Genomic DNA, 13,279 nt, shown 5'->3' with positions numbered 1-13,279 from the left:
ATTACGCACTAAATTATACATACGCTCGTGTCCTATATATATATATATATATATACCTTTTTTTATTTCGTTTATTGCATATTCTGTGCATGATCTTCGCTGTTTTTCTTTTTTTGCACCGAATATATAGGATGCAAAAAAATGTCCAATGTTATTATGATACTGTTCACTCGATGCTTTTGCTTGGCAAAATTGATAGCTATCGTAAGAAGAAGCAATTCAACGCGTGGACTGCGACGCCACTGAATGGAGTTTTCAAGGCGAAAGGGGGTTTCCATGCATTGACTTTTGGCCGACGTTTTCTGTTGGCACTGCCGTCGTCCCTCTTCGATTTCGTTTTTTTTTCTTCTGTTGTTGATTTGTTTACACTGGTTTTTGACAGTGTTACGCTTATCCACTGCATCACTCATGAGTTATACGCTGTCTAGTTTTTTTGCGTGAAATAATCTTCTACGGCCGGACCGCGAAAAATGGTTCGTAGATGCCATACACATATTTATGCAACTCGTTAGTCTTGGTCGAAATACGATTTCCCCAGAGACAGCCAGCCAGGTGAACATTATGGCAAGTGGCCAGATTGCTGTTGTAAATAGATTCACGTCTAAGTACGTGACAGCTACCCATTTTGTAGCGAAGCGTTGCTGGATCGGTGAACAGGTGACCTGTAGACTTACGATCAATATTGCTGCGGTCGACTGGTATCAACACTAATAAAGGCTATAGCGAAAGCAATCCAATGGGTGTACCGTTAGGAGATGCGAGATACCTTTTAAAAACCCACTTATATAATGGGTGAATAACAGTTATTACAGAAACACTCGGTGTCTATGGGTGTTCATTTCAAATTGCCAAGCAAATAAGTCTAAATGCTGTAGCGGTAAATTAACAAACTCATCGATCCCCTTATACTATGTTCTACGATCTTTTGGCGACTCCTTTCAGCCTATGTTTTAGATCGATACGCATGTTCAGTAGCTTGATCGAAATCGAATGAGGTTCTTCGTAAAAGACGGAGCATATAGCCTTTGTTTTTATATTATAACATTTTCTGACACTTCTGCTCTGCGTAGCATAAGCAGAAGTGCCAGAAAATGTTAGCTTCTTTTCTTTTTTTTTAGATAAATTCCAAGCTTACCTCTTTGAATCTTCACCTAATGCAGCTGGTCTTGAGAAACGCGCTCTTTATTTGAGTTGACAGTAAAGTTGCTTTAAATACAGCTACTTCGACGAACTCAATCGACACACGACAGATAGTCTTTTCTTCTTTCTTACTCATTTGAATTTAATCTGATTATTTCTAATCCAATTGTGGGATGAAGGAACTCTTGTAAATATTCGTCGTACCTTTGAGCGGTCACACACTAGCAGACGACAAGTAGCCGCAGCTAGTCTGGCGCCCAAATGCGACCGCTCGTTATTTCCGTCGATTCGTATCTTTTGTCGTCGAACAGTTGTTTCTGGCTAAGATAAATCGAAACGATTCGCAGAAGCCTATACCTGTCGCGAGACACATCAATGTGTAGGTGGTAAGTTATTGTTTAATATGTGTTTTAAGCTTGCGCTACCAAGCAGCTGCTCGTATCTATAAAGGCGTAGGCCTATCTAGCGTACCAGTGAATGCGTACTGATAGGAAGTTTTTTTTCGTAACACATAAAAGGACCGGTTTGCGACTGACGAGTACTTGTAGATATGCAAAGATACAGATAAATATATATAAGTGATAACTGAACATATGGAAAATAGGCATTTGTTGAAGAAATACGCGGCTTGTGACTTCATGGAAAAAATCCCAGGATGCTGCGTGGTCCCATTCGGCCTATCAATACATTCCTATTCTTGCCAGACAGATACATCTATTAGTGTTAAGGTTTTTGTGCTTGTACATTTAAGATAGTTCAAGCGGACGATGCAACTCTTCTTTGTCATTACATCTCACACGAATTGCATGGTATGTGTAGCATGCGCAGCTCAAACCGGGACGGTACCTAGTCCTGTCTGCCAAGCCGTGTAAGGGTTCAGCAAAGCACTTGGCCACCTCCAAAAAGGAAAACATATGCACCCGCTTGTTTCGTAAGCTATTAGAGAAGATTTTTGAAAATTGGTTCGCAATCGGTATCCACAATACACTGACATTTAGATTTGTTCTCTTTCACCAATAAATAAATCTATGGTTCACTATGGGAAATAAAAAAATCTATGGGAATTAAACGTTGCTATTCTACTAGTAATTCTAAAAGCGGCTATGTGTATAAACAGTGATGTGCAACGATCATAGGTTTGCAGTAACTCTTATAGTTTGTATGGATTATTGAGAATTTCACTCAATGATAGGCAAACTATAAGAACTTTGCTCAGTGACCGCTTGTTAGTCTTGTTTTACAATGCATTTTCTGGACACCTTAATCCGTATACACGTTAGTGACTACCATCGGAAAAACGCGTTTTTCCAGAAAAAATATTCCGGTCTGTTTAACACTGATCGTATTGCGACGTTCACAATGGCTACCGTGCGTGAGAAGCTTATCGTGCGCGTTTCCTCTCGCATCTAACTAATCTAGATAAGTTTACACTTGAGCCAAACATACGGTGCAGATGGATGGACGTAAGCTATAGTACGTGGCTTTGCTGTGGTGGTCATTGCTATTGTCTTTTTGGAAGCATTTGATAAACAAGTTGAAGATCATCGCCATTGATTGACGGCCGATCAAGCACGAATCCTACCTACGAAGCTCCCAATTAGCAAATCCTAGTGTATATGGCAAACGAAAGGAAGACGCGATCGTTACGCTGTAGAACGTTTAGCACATTTATATTATGTTGTCTGTCATGATCCCTTCATACCGCTTCACGTTGGGGATCATGGGTAACTCGCGGTAATTTCATTGAGTTCGCCATCTCTGCGTGGGTGGCAGCTTGGCATCATAACACAACAGGCATTTATATGCGTAGACAGCAGGCACTTTACTTCGATCCTGGCCACAGCCGCCAATGCTGCTGGCATCTTAGCGTGCCATCGACACCATAATCTCCTGCAGTCATGGGTGTCAGCCATGTCTCAGCGTCGGCTTGGTCAGCGACGTCACCGAGCTGGCAGCCATTCCCCCGCTGGTACGTTTCGTTGGTGGGTGTTTGAGACGGTATAAACGTTCGTTGTTCTTTCGCGTGCCCAATAGCTTATTGGTGTTACCGTCGGTGTCGATCTGTTGTTTAATATCGAAAACACACACATGCATATCCATACAGGTTATATATACAATACAATACGCGGTCCCGCACGATGGATGTTAGTGACTGGCAATTGCTTAGAGAAACAATAAATTCTGAGCAATGTAATGTACGTACAATATATTTTGTTGAACACATTGACCAAAGAGATGCATAACTATTCTTATACATAAACATACTATGTCTGTGTGTGTAGGTGCACCGTCGCTGAGAGAGCACCCCTACGTGTCCGCCAGCAACCCTGTCAGGTCAACTCAAAGACTTTGAATGAACGTGCGTGGAAGGATACGGACTTACTTGAAAAAAAAATAAGCAGAAAATTTATGATCAATCAATGAAAAATGTTGGTTGCAAATCGTAGAGTCGATACAAGTCTCGTTTTCGCGGTGATGAACAAGTATGAGCAAAATTATCGTGGGGTGCTTTCGGTAACGGGCGGTAACGTTTATTAGTTTAACGGAATCAATTTTTTGCGGGTTAGCTGGGTTTTCGTGCGTCTGTTTCGTGTGTGAAAAGTTAGAGCGTCTCTATGAGTGCTTCAACTGGTAGATCCATTCGATGATTTCACTAGTAGAGGGACTTTGTCATTGACGCGCTATGACGTCCGACAGGCTTACTAAGCTTCAACGGTTGTTACCTAGCTATTTCGTCTATGAGATCTTTGTAAAAAAAACGTCCATGAACGGTGCTTGTTAGATTTTACAAACAAGTCTCACACATTTCCCGTTTCGCTACCGTAAACAGATTTCCAATTGCTTCTCGATGTGTTTAAAATGTTGTTTGTTCATGTTTTCGTTGCGGCAAAGATTCTATTTGTGTGTGTGTTAGTTTTCCTTAGCTCGATTATGCATCAAATTATATTGAGCCAATCATCGCTTGAGGAGACGTTATATTGAAAAAGTAAACGATCCAATGCATGCAACCTATTTAGATGTTAGAAAAACTACCGTTTTTGACATGCGGACATGGAAACCTCTAAGATAATAGAAGGACAATTTAATTTTTGGCAAACTTCGATCGAATCGTTTAAAACAAATTGAGCCATTGTAGTTGTTTGTGCTAATTGCCTTTGAAGCCGGCTTCATTTTTCGAAAGCAGGCATATAAACTTCGACAGGTTCAATGTAACTGAAAACGTTATGAGTAGGCTTTGGGTTCGTCTCCATTTTGAATTTTCGACTGTAGCGTCTCGTGCGTGTTACCTCAGGTACTTTTTATAGGTTTTAGTTGTAACGACAAACAGTTAAATGCGACTTGATCCTTCCCGCTGTGATATTTATTGTTTAGAATAGCACTTTTCGGACTTAGGTTAAAATGTCGGTAAAAACAGGTGTCTCAGACCGAATCTAACTATTCACCTCAACTGTGTTATTTAAGTGTTTCTCTTAATTGTTACACTGTAAAGAAACGCATTCATTGAGACGCTCAGTAACGAAGAAAAAGAAAAAACCAAAAGTAAATCCGAAGCCGGGACCTGAAAAGCGTTTACCCCTTCTAGAAGCATGTGCATATTTTATAATGAATTTCAGTCAAGCTTGATTATCAGTTGATCCGAGCGAACGTCTACATAACACTATAGTGATAACGCGACGTCTCGTATTTGTATACATATACGCGCTGTAATTATGGACATGGGGCGTGCTTTCTAAAGAACCTATTTTGTTTTTTCATCACTTTATCCCATGGCTAAACATTCCTGTGTTTTTCTAAATGCAGATCTACAATTGGACACCTTTCTCAGAGTATTTTGTTCAAGTCTCGCCCTAATTGATTGCGGGAACACGAAAACGCGTTTACTTCGATCGTATCAGCATCGATTTTTTCTTCTGAACGGCAATTCGCACATTCGGACTTAAACATCAGCCGATAAAGGATCTGTAGAGCAACGGAACCTCGGACGTGTACAGCGTAACTTTCCGTTGTTATAAGGCTAGCAACAGTATCACTTGTAGCAAGGCGTGTAACATCCGCGTAAAAAGATCATATGACTATAACAACAGTAAATGCGTCGCTACATCGATCCGCGTCTGTGTCGAACAGTACATATTGTAAATTAAACGTTATAGAAAATCAAGAAGCACACCAAATAAGGCGACTTGACAAGCTAGTTAATGCCGATTCTCCAACGTGATAACGTTTTACAACCATTGAAAAATCTAACGACCATCTGATGCTTGTCCATAATTTTCATCCCAGTGCAGCAAAACATCGTCTCTTATATCGGCATTCACGAGCTAAGGAAACGTGTTTCGCTAAGAATACGGATTGCTTTCGCAAAGCGATAATTATTTGTTTATTTTCTTTTTTTTTTTTTAATTAATTTTATCCAAAATATTTTTGTTGCAATCCGCAGTAACCGTGCATTTGTACTTGTTGCTATCGTTGCATACGTTTCGCAGCATGCTCAATTATAGGCAGAGCTGCTGACAACAAGGTTAACAGCTCCATGAACGCTTATTTAATATATATATATAATATATATTCCGTTAAGTAATTATATATTGTGTACCAAGTACCTCATGGTCTCAGTGTAGAAATATTGCATAGTTTTTAAGGAGGTTAACCTCTGTGTTAGAAGAGTCTTAGCTATGCCAAATTCAAATAAATATTTAAATAAGTAAAAATATAACGCACGTTTAGGCCCTCTTCATTTTTAGCGGAGATGATCTATTCAAGCAATTCGATTCTTGCTGACAGGAATACGAGGTTGGTCCAGAAGAATTTAAAAAAGAATGTTCTAAATTAGACACTGGTCGAAACAGCCATCGCTATAGTCTTGTCCACGATTCAGAATTAGTTAAGCGTCAATTTGGTGGTCACCCTTTTGCTTGCCACTAGATGTCATGGTGATCATCACAGATCCTGCAACCGCTGAGCACCCGTCTCTTCCAAGTGCACAAGGTCCACTTGAGAAGAACAACATTTATTGCCAGCCGCAGACTATACATTATTTAGTATATCCTGACCAGCTGTAGAGCGTAACCTGGCCGGACAGAACTGTTTAAACGGTCCGAAACCTGAACGGAGTCATTGGCATCGACCTAGACACGCACTAGTCTGATATTTCTGTTGCCGTTCACACCGCCTATTATCCTTTCAAAGGCGCGCAACGTATATATAGCATATTGATTTTTTCTGTCCTGCTTCTGCATACCTTTTCGTCTCTCTCTCTCTCTACTTGAGTCTCTACGTATGGTGACAGCAAACAACTCGCTGTCGTGTTTCCGATCCACCATGGACTCAAAAGCGGTTAACGACATTTTTCGCTAGGTTAGCAGAGCAGTTGAAGGGCGAGGTACCGTAGAGCCCGGAGTGCCCTCACATCGGGCTAGCGGCAGCGACTGCTACGGCCAAAAACTGCTCGTAATGGCGAAAGCCTGTGAAGCTTTACGCTTTTGTCAGCACACGATGTGTGTCGCACAGGCCGGAAGCTTGTCAAGGCAAAAACGTAGGTTTGTGAAGCGGCGTTGTATGAAGTTTCGTGACGGTGCGGCTGGTGGATCGCTTCCCGGGGTCTGAAATTCACTTTTTGGGAAACTGACACAGAGTAGTACGTGGTGGTTTGTTCGGAGCTTCGTCGCTTCAGCCTAACCCCAAAGGCTGAGGTCCGTGGCAGAGATTAGAAAAGGTCTTAGCGTTCATACCCTATAACCGTCTAGCCCAAACCCAAACTGTCTCCTTTAGTTTGTCCCTGTTCGAACCCTTGCTCGTGTTCGAATAAACCTGTCTAATGCCAAATGTATCTGCACCACGTCTTTTCGATATTATTTTATCTCTTGCCATTGGGCGAATAGTTCACCCTCAAGTTTCATTCCTGTAAAATTTGTATCAACAGAAATATTTCAAAATAAAGTTGAGTAGTATGTCTTTTCTATGGAAAAACGGGAAATACGCAGTCGAGCCAGTCAGATAAAAGCCTGAAAACTGCATGGAAACCAGTCGTTTCTATAGATCTCTGATTTATCTTTGAGAATGTTCATACGTCGCTATTAAAATGTCGAGGTTCAAAGAAGCATATATGGTAATGCGTGCACGTGTTATCAAACCACAGCCTATTCAAGCACTATAAAATATCTGATATATGATTATGGTTTCATTTTTGAATTGAGCACATACAAAGATGCCATTAAAAATATGAATATGTTTCCAGTCTAGACTGATTTTTGATGACGGAGGTTTAACAAAATCCATTTAATAATGATATATAATAGTAGTAAACACTAATAACATTGTGCCAAATGTTTCATATTGCTGGTAGGAGCGATCTACGTTACATTGAACGAACTTGAGAAATGACTTCAACCAATCATTGTAGTATCCCAAAATAGTAGACACAACATGGGCTACAATTAAATTTGAATGTTTCTTTTTTCAGAAGTCAGTCAATCTGTCTGGTATTCCTGAGTCATGATTCCCCATGGTCCTGCTAAAGCAAAACAGCCATACAACCTATATAAGTCGTATTATCTTTAATAGACAGCCTTAATAAATGAAATGTATTAAAATACAAATATAATGACAACACAATTAAATTAAACAAGTTACGTCAATGAAACATGATTAAAACAGATTTTTCTTACCTTACTTTTCGAAAAAACAGAGCCTATTTGGTTACAGGTTCTATATATATATGAGCAGCAATACTCTAAACCTATTTCTAGCTAGAAGTCATCATCTCTAGCCCTCATTGGCTGCAGGTCACTCCCGGAGCAAAGTGCCGATTACCATCATGTAATCGTAACCTAGAACCTAGTATGAGATATTGCATACGATATGCATACGATAAGCAACGCGGATTCTTGAAACCTACCAACAACTAATTTAGAGCAGGTATCAGTAGTGAAACTAGAATTTTTGGGTTTTTGCAATAAAATTGGGTTGATCTTTGGTGTACCCATTATCTTTACGGAACACGTGAAAGAGCAAAATACATATTGATTTCATTTGTGAGGCGTGAAGAAGCTTATTTCACAGAATACTGTAAAGTACACATGGCATGCGGAATATAGCGGACACATTTAAATGAATACGTAAATGGCCGGGTTATTCCTCATAAAATTTTCTTGTTTAACAACTAATTGACACCTTGTAATTTACAAATAAAATAGTACCATAACTCACACTAGACAAAGAAGTAGATACGTTATCCTTATTGGGTAAAGCAGTGTATGACCAGAAGGTGACAGAACAATCCGATATGTATTTCCGCGAGCAACGTAATTCCACTCAATAAACGAAGCTTGAAGAAACCATTATCGGTAGACTTGTTAGGACATCTCGTGTGTACACGACATTGCGAATAAACTGGGCAAACTCTAGGTCAGGATAACGAAACTTTTGAGGGGGGGAGAAGGGGTTAAGGAAATACACTCTTAGGTTAGAGCTGTTCAAGGATAGGAGATTTTCGGTAGCGCGCCCGTACAAAGACGGTTTATATCGATTTTTCGCTACCTAAACTTGGGCGGAACAAAGGCTAGAATCTACGCAACCCTGGCGCAAAAGATTTAAGGCTATTCCACCTCACCCACGCAGCCAGTCACCCCTACCGCTCAACTAACAAAATGTGTAACTGGTCAAAAGTTCGAAGAACCGTTGCTTGGCAGGAATGGGAATCAGAGAGGCCTTGCAGGGGCGACCACATTGTCACAAAGAACCTTTATGTGACAACCCTCGCCGTGGTCGAAAATCGGAGGGTGGGTAGCAATGCGTTTGCAATAGCGGAATACTTCACGTGACCAAGTTTACACTCGGATTCGCTGAGGAAACTTTAAAGCTTCAAATTCGGTTTGGATCTGTGGCTTGCAGCATTCACTCCAGGAATTATCAGGGTGTGAGTTGACTGGCCTACTTCGACGCTTGTCAGGGTTTGATACTCACCTGTCTTGTCGGTTACCCAAAGGTTCCTAGCTAACACAAAACTTAGTAACCATGAAACATTTATGTCTATGCATAGATAACTGAAGTATTTTAAAGTATACTATTGTGAAACAGTAATGTTGTGGAACAACAGGCCTACAGAGCAAGGAGTATCTGTATTAAGCGCAGACCTACTTTCCTCTTTAAAAGAATGTATTTTAGGCTTTAGACTTAAATCTGCCTTCACTTTAAGCCTACTCTTCCTCATTTTATATATATATATATAGTGATGTTGATATAAAGTAGATGTCATTCGCCTGGTAAATGATGATTCTCAAAAAAATAATTATGAACCGTATTTGTTGTGCGTATTTTATTGCTTTTTTTTGTTTTTGAGTGAGTGGTCCTTTTTGGCTATTTGATGGCATGTATGCAATTGGAAACAGCACTAAAAATCTCTGTATATGACACACGAAGTTGTAAATAAACATCATCAGCAACGTAGCATCGGGCGCTCGTAGAATTTGCTCGACACTCGGAGCGCATTCTATATCATCTGTATCAAAATATTTAAAAATATCTATATCGGTATCCTATTCAAGCGTTCGCTGTCCTTTCGTCTAAATAAGTGTGACAAATACAAGGTCAAACTGCCGTACCTCGAAACCCAACCGTCCCGATATGTCTTTTGGGCGCGTGCCATATTGAATAGACAGCATTGTATTTTGATCCAAAGAAGAGACGTAGGTCAGATGAGAACGATAACGAAGCGTTTAAGCAAACAAGATATGAGATTACCTCTGTGACATAACCGTATTATTTAAGTACAGCTTTTCAATTTTGTAGGAGTCTGTCAGCTTAAATGCATTTATTTAATTGGTTTGGTAAGACTATAAGCCCATTTAATAATCGGCGAAACATAACCGGCAGAAAATCGCTGGTAGCCTCATAGGTCAAGGCAGAAGCATTTTTTGATCGGTGAAGTATGAGCTATTTCAGCGAAGCTTTTCTTGGCATTTAGAATAGAACGCGGCCATTTCCGAAAGCACATTAGGTATTTAAGTTGTTTACAAACGTTTACCACGAAATGAAAGCACTGTCCAACAGTACTTTTGATAACAGAAATTATACACTCGCTTTAGCCAGTCACTTAGGCACTTTTTTCAAAAAAATTGTTTAGCCTTATGTTACCCTCTCTAATACTACCCTAATCTTATGCAATGGTTACCCTGATATCACCCCAATAATTACTTTAGTATAACCTTGGAATAACCCTAAAATTAGCCAATGATTACCCTTAAAATTACCTAATATGACCTTAATATTAATCATTACTCTGCTATTACCTTAATAACACAGAATAATTACACTAATGATTCAAATAATTACCCTAATATCACACCGGTGATCACCCTAGCATTACCCTGATATTATCCGATGGTTACGCTAACACCATCCTAGTTGTTACCCTCATATCACTCCAAAGATTATCCTAATACTACTCTAACGTTATTTTAATATTACCCTAATCTCGCCGGTAATTACCCTGATATCATCCCAGTAGTTACTCTAATACCACTCGGTAATTACCCCTACTGTTACCCTAATATTATCCAATTAATACTTCTAATATTACCCTAATACCATTAAAAAAAATCACCCCAATATCACCTTGGCAATTACCCTAATATTACCCCAATGCTGTCCCAGTGGTTACCCTAACATCACTCGATAATTACCCCAATGTTACCTTCATATCACGCCAATAAGTACACCCTAATATTACCCTAATATCACCTCAGTGCCATTACTGGTATGAAGGTGGTACATTTATACCAGATAGCCAAATGTTTGTTTTTACTCGAAGCGATTTTCCTTGAACGCAACAGCCAACATATTTACTAATATACACATAAAACAGGTTAACAATTGACTAGGTTGTGCATATCGTAAACTACAGGTTTTTCGTTGAAACAAAGAGTAGCACCTATTAAAACGTAGTACTACTACCTATCTACGTAAATAATCCACTACACTTTTAGGAATGGCGACTCTACCAAAACTACTCTAGTGGGGTGGGCGATTATAATTGTTAAACTGTTTGATTCGCACAGCAACAGCCGTAAACATACACGTACATTAACGATATCAGCAGCACTGGCAATAACAGACCGCGTGGTTCTGCCAGTCGTCCCCAGCTTAGGTGACCAAAAACGAATCTACCTTAGAATGGCTTCGCAAGATGCCAGCTTGCCAGGACCTATAGTTTTGTTTCAGTTTCATACAGTCATACGCCGTACAACCATTGCCGGCGACGCGATCGTCGCCATTTTCTAGTGGGACAACAACAACAACAACGACTGCAAGTAGCGTTCGGATTAAGTACAAGTGATACGGTAGTGACGCTGAGACTGACTAGACATTAAGCACTGACGGCAGCTCTGCAAGTAACCATGCCGCAACCACATGCTACTTGACCCAGCCTAAATAATAAATCATCATTACCAGCATCATCATGATCATGATCAACAATATGTGACATCGTCGTTGTCCGTTTGCCGGTTCTGCTCGTATTACTGCCGGTCCCATGCTTGTCCACGTTTTACATTTACAGCTAGTGCTAGTGCCAATTCGGTCCGCACACATTCGAGTCAACGAGAAGGAAAAACCATGCAGCCAAGTTATCAAGCGTTTGAGCTAACTATATCAACAAAATTTAGCAAAACAAAAACAAACATTGCTATAAAACCACAGCCTGACATCAGCCGGAGCGAGTGGCGGTCACGCACGCGACAAAACGAATGTCTACTGCTGCTACCATCATCATGGCTACGCTGACTGGACAGCGCACTGTGGCAGCAAGAGCGATCCATTTGCGACGTGACAACCACGCCAGCCTCTTACATTTCTTCAGAAAGAAGCTAAAACAGAACGCATAAGGGGTCGAATGTTCGAAGCGTCGTCTTGCCGCGCCGCATTCAGCCAAAAACTGCAGTTATATATGCAAAAAGCGGCGTGCAGGTTTCGGGGTCGGACGCGCTAGACGCTGGCTAAGAATGGCAACTAACTTCCATGCCAAGAAGACCTTCAGAATGGTAGCCCAACGAGCCGCATTGTGCAAATGTTGCTGCTACTGCTGTAGCATTGCTAATAACGCTGGTGAACCTATTGACTGACGCTGGGCCGCTGTACGAAATGGAGGTATACAGTTCGCGATAGGCCACGCGAGCGAAGTCGCGGCAGCGGCATAACCGCACCAGGCGGCATGGTAGTGGTCGCTGCTGCCATGAAACATACGTCAAAGGTGGCAAGCGCAATGACACAAGCCTAAGTATATAACGGAATTGCGCCGTATAGCTTTGGCTGGTTAACGTTTTTAGAAAAGCCATGGTCAACTAGGGCGTTGACTGTTGTGCACATTTTCAACGCCGTTTCTTTCTGATCGCGATGTGCCAAATAGCGCGATTTATCACGGGACTAGGTACGCGATGTCTGCACGCAAGCCAACACTGGCGACTGATCCCGCCGTAGACGTGGCCGAACGCCACTGAAAAGCCGAAAGAAGACGTGTATTGCCCTAATAGTAGTATCATGCTAATAAGTGACGTTTACAGTTAGCTTCTGGTTAAGCGTACACGGTTGATCTTTTCGATTTGGTCAAGGCGCACGTTTCGGTAGTTGATTATATTGTAGATTTTAGGTCAGCGGTAATGGATTGAACAATCGACCTCATCGAATGAGTAGGCTCTTCCTGCTACCATGAAAGTACTTTCGTTTTTATAACTTTAATGGAATAGCCGTTTCGAAGCAGGCAGTTGAATCACTGCAACACTCACGACAAGAAGTCGTGTAACGTCTTATACAGGCACTTTGAGATGCGATGCTAAACTACTAGAAACTTGTGTTTTGTCAAGAACGATTTTTTCTTATGGGTCCGCAATATATGCTGTAGTAGATCGATGAATGACCATACCCATAAGCATTTGGTCTGCGTGTGCTACTTTAAGCTAGAAATTAGGTTTAAAAAGGTTGAATCGTTTTTGCTCTAGGCTTGAGCTAGGGTTTGTGCGTGCGGAATTTCATAGGGGAAGAATTGTCATCAATATTGCATTAGTGTATTAGACCATATTTGCTCAAAATTAGCCATTATAGCTGGGTTTTGCTGCTCAAACGAAAACAAAATACAGGTCGATCTTAT

General features: G+C 40.7%; 3 long non-coding RNA genes across 6 annotated transcripts; 1 reads left to right on the top strand and 2 right to left on the bottom strand.

Annotated features, from left to right (window-relative positions):
• Positions 1-331: 331 nt before the first annotated feature.
• On the bottom strand, positions 332-1,228 carry LOC147753402 (uncharacterized). The gene is made up of 2 exons (XR_015311353.1): positions 1,136-1,228; positions 332-717 (listed from the first exon to the last, which is right to left on the bottom strand). It is a non-coding gene; the product is annotated as an uncharacterized LOC147753402 (long non-coding RNA).
• A 218-nt stretch (positions 1,229-1,446) lies between these two features.
• LOC147753401 (uncharacterized) lies at positions 1,447-5,858 on the top strand. Of its 4 annotated transcripts, none has more exons than XR_015311349.1 (3): positions 1,447-1,526; positions 3,423-3,499; positions 4,942-5,858. It is a non-coding gene; the product is annotated as an uncharacterized LOC147753401 (long non-coding RNA). The 4 variants fall into 4 exon arrangements; XR_015311348.1 differs by lacking the exon at positions 1,447-1,526 and adding an exon at positions 2,544-3,109; XR_015311351.1 differs by lacking the exons at positions 1,447-1,526; positions 3,423-3,499 and adding an exon at positions 3,195-3,335.
• On the bottom strand, positions 2,784-3,492 carry LOC111261076 (uncharacterized). The gene is made up of 2 exons (XR_002680768.1): positions 3,406-3,492; positions 2,784-3,201 (listed from the first exon to the last, which is right to left on the bottom strand). It is a non-coding gene; the product is annotated as an uncharacterized LOC111261076 (long non-coding RNA).
• Positions 5,859-13,279: the final 7,421 nt, after the last annotated feature.

Source organism: Varroa jacobsoni, unplaced genomic scaffold (genome assembly GCF_002532875.2).
Source record: "Varroa jacobsoni isolate VJ856 unplaced genomic scaffold, vjacob_1.0 scaffold_517, whole genome shotgun sequence".
Taxonomy (NCBI): Eukaryota; Metazoa; Arthropoda; class Arachnida; order Mesostigmata; family Varroidae; genus Varroa; species Varroa jacobsoni.
This window is presented reverse-complemented; position numbering and strand designations above follow the sequence as displayed.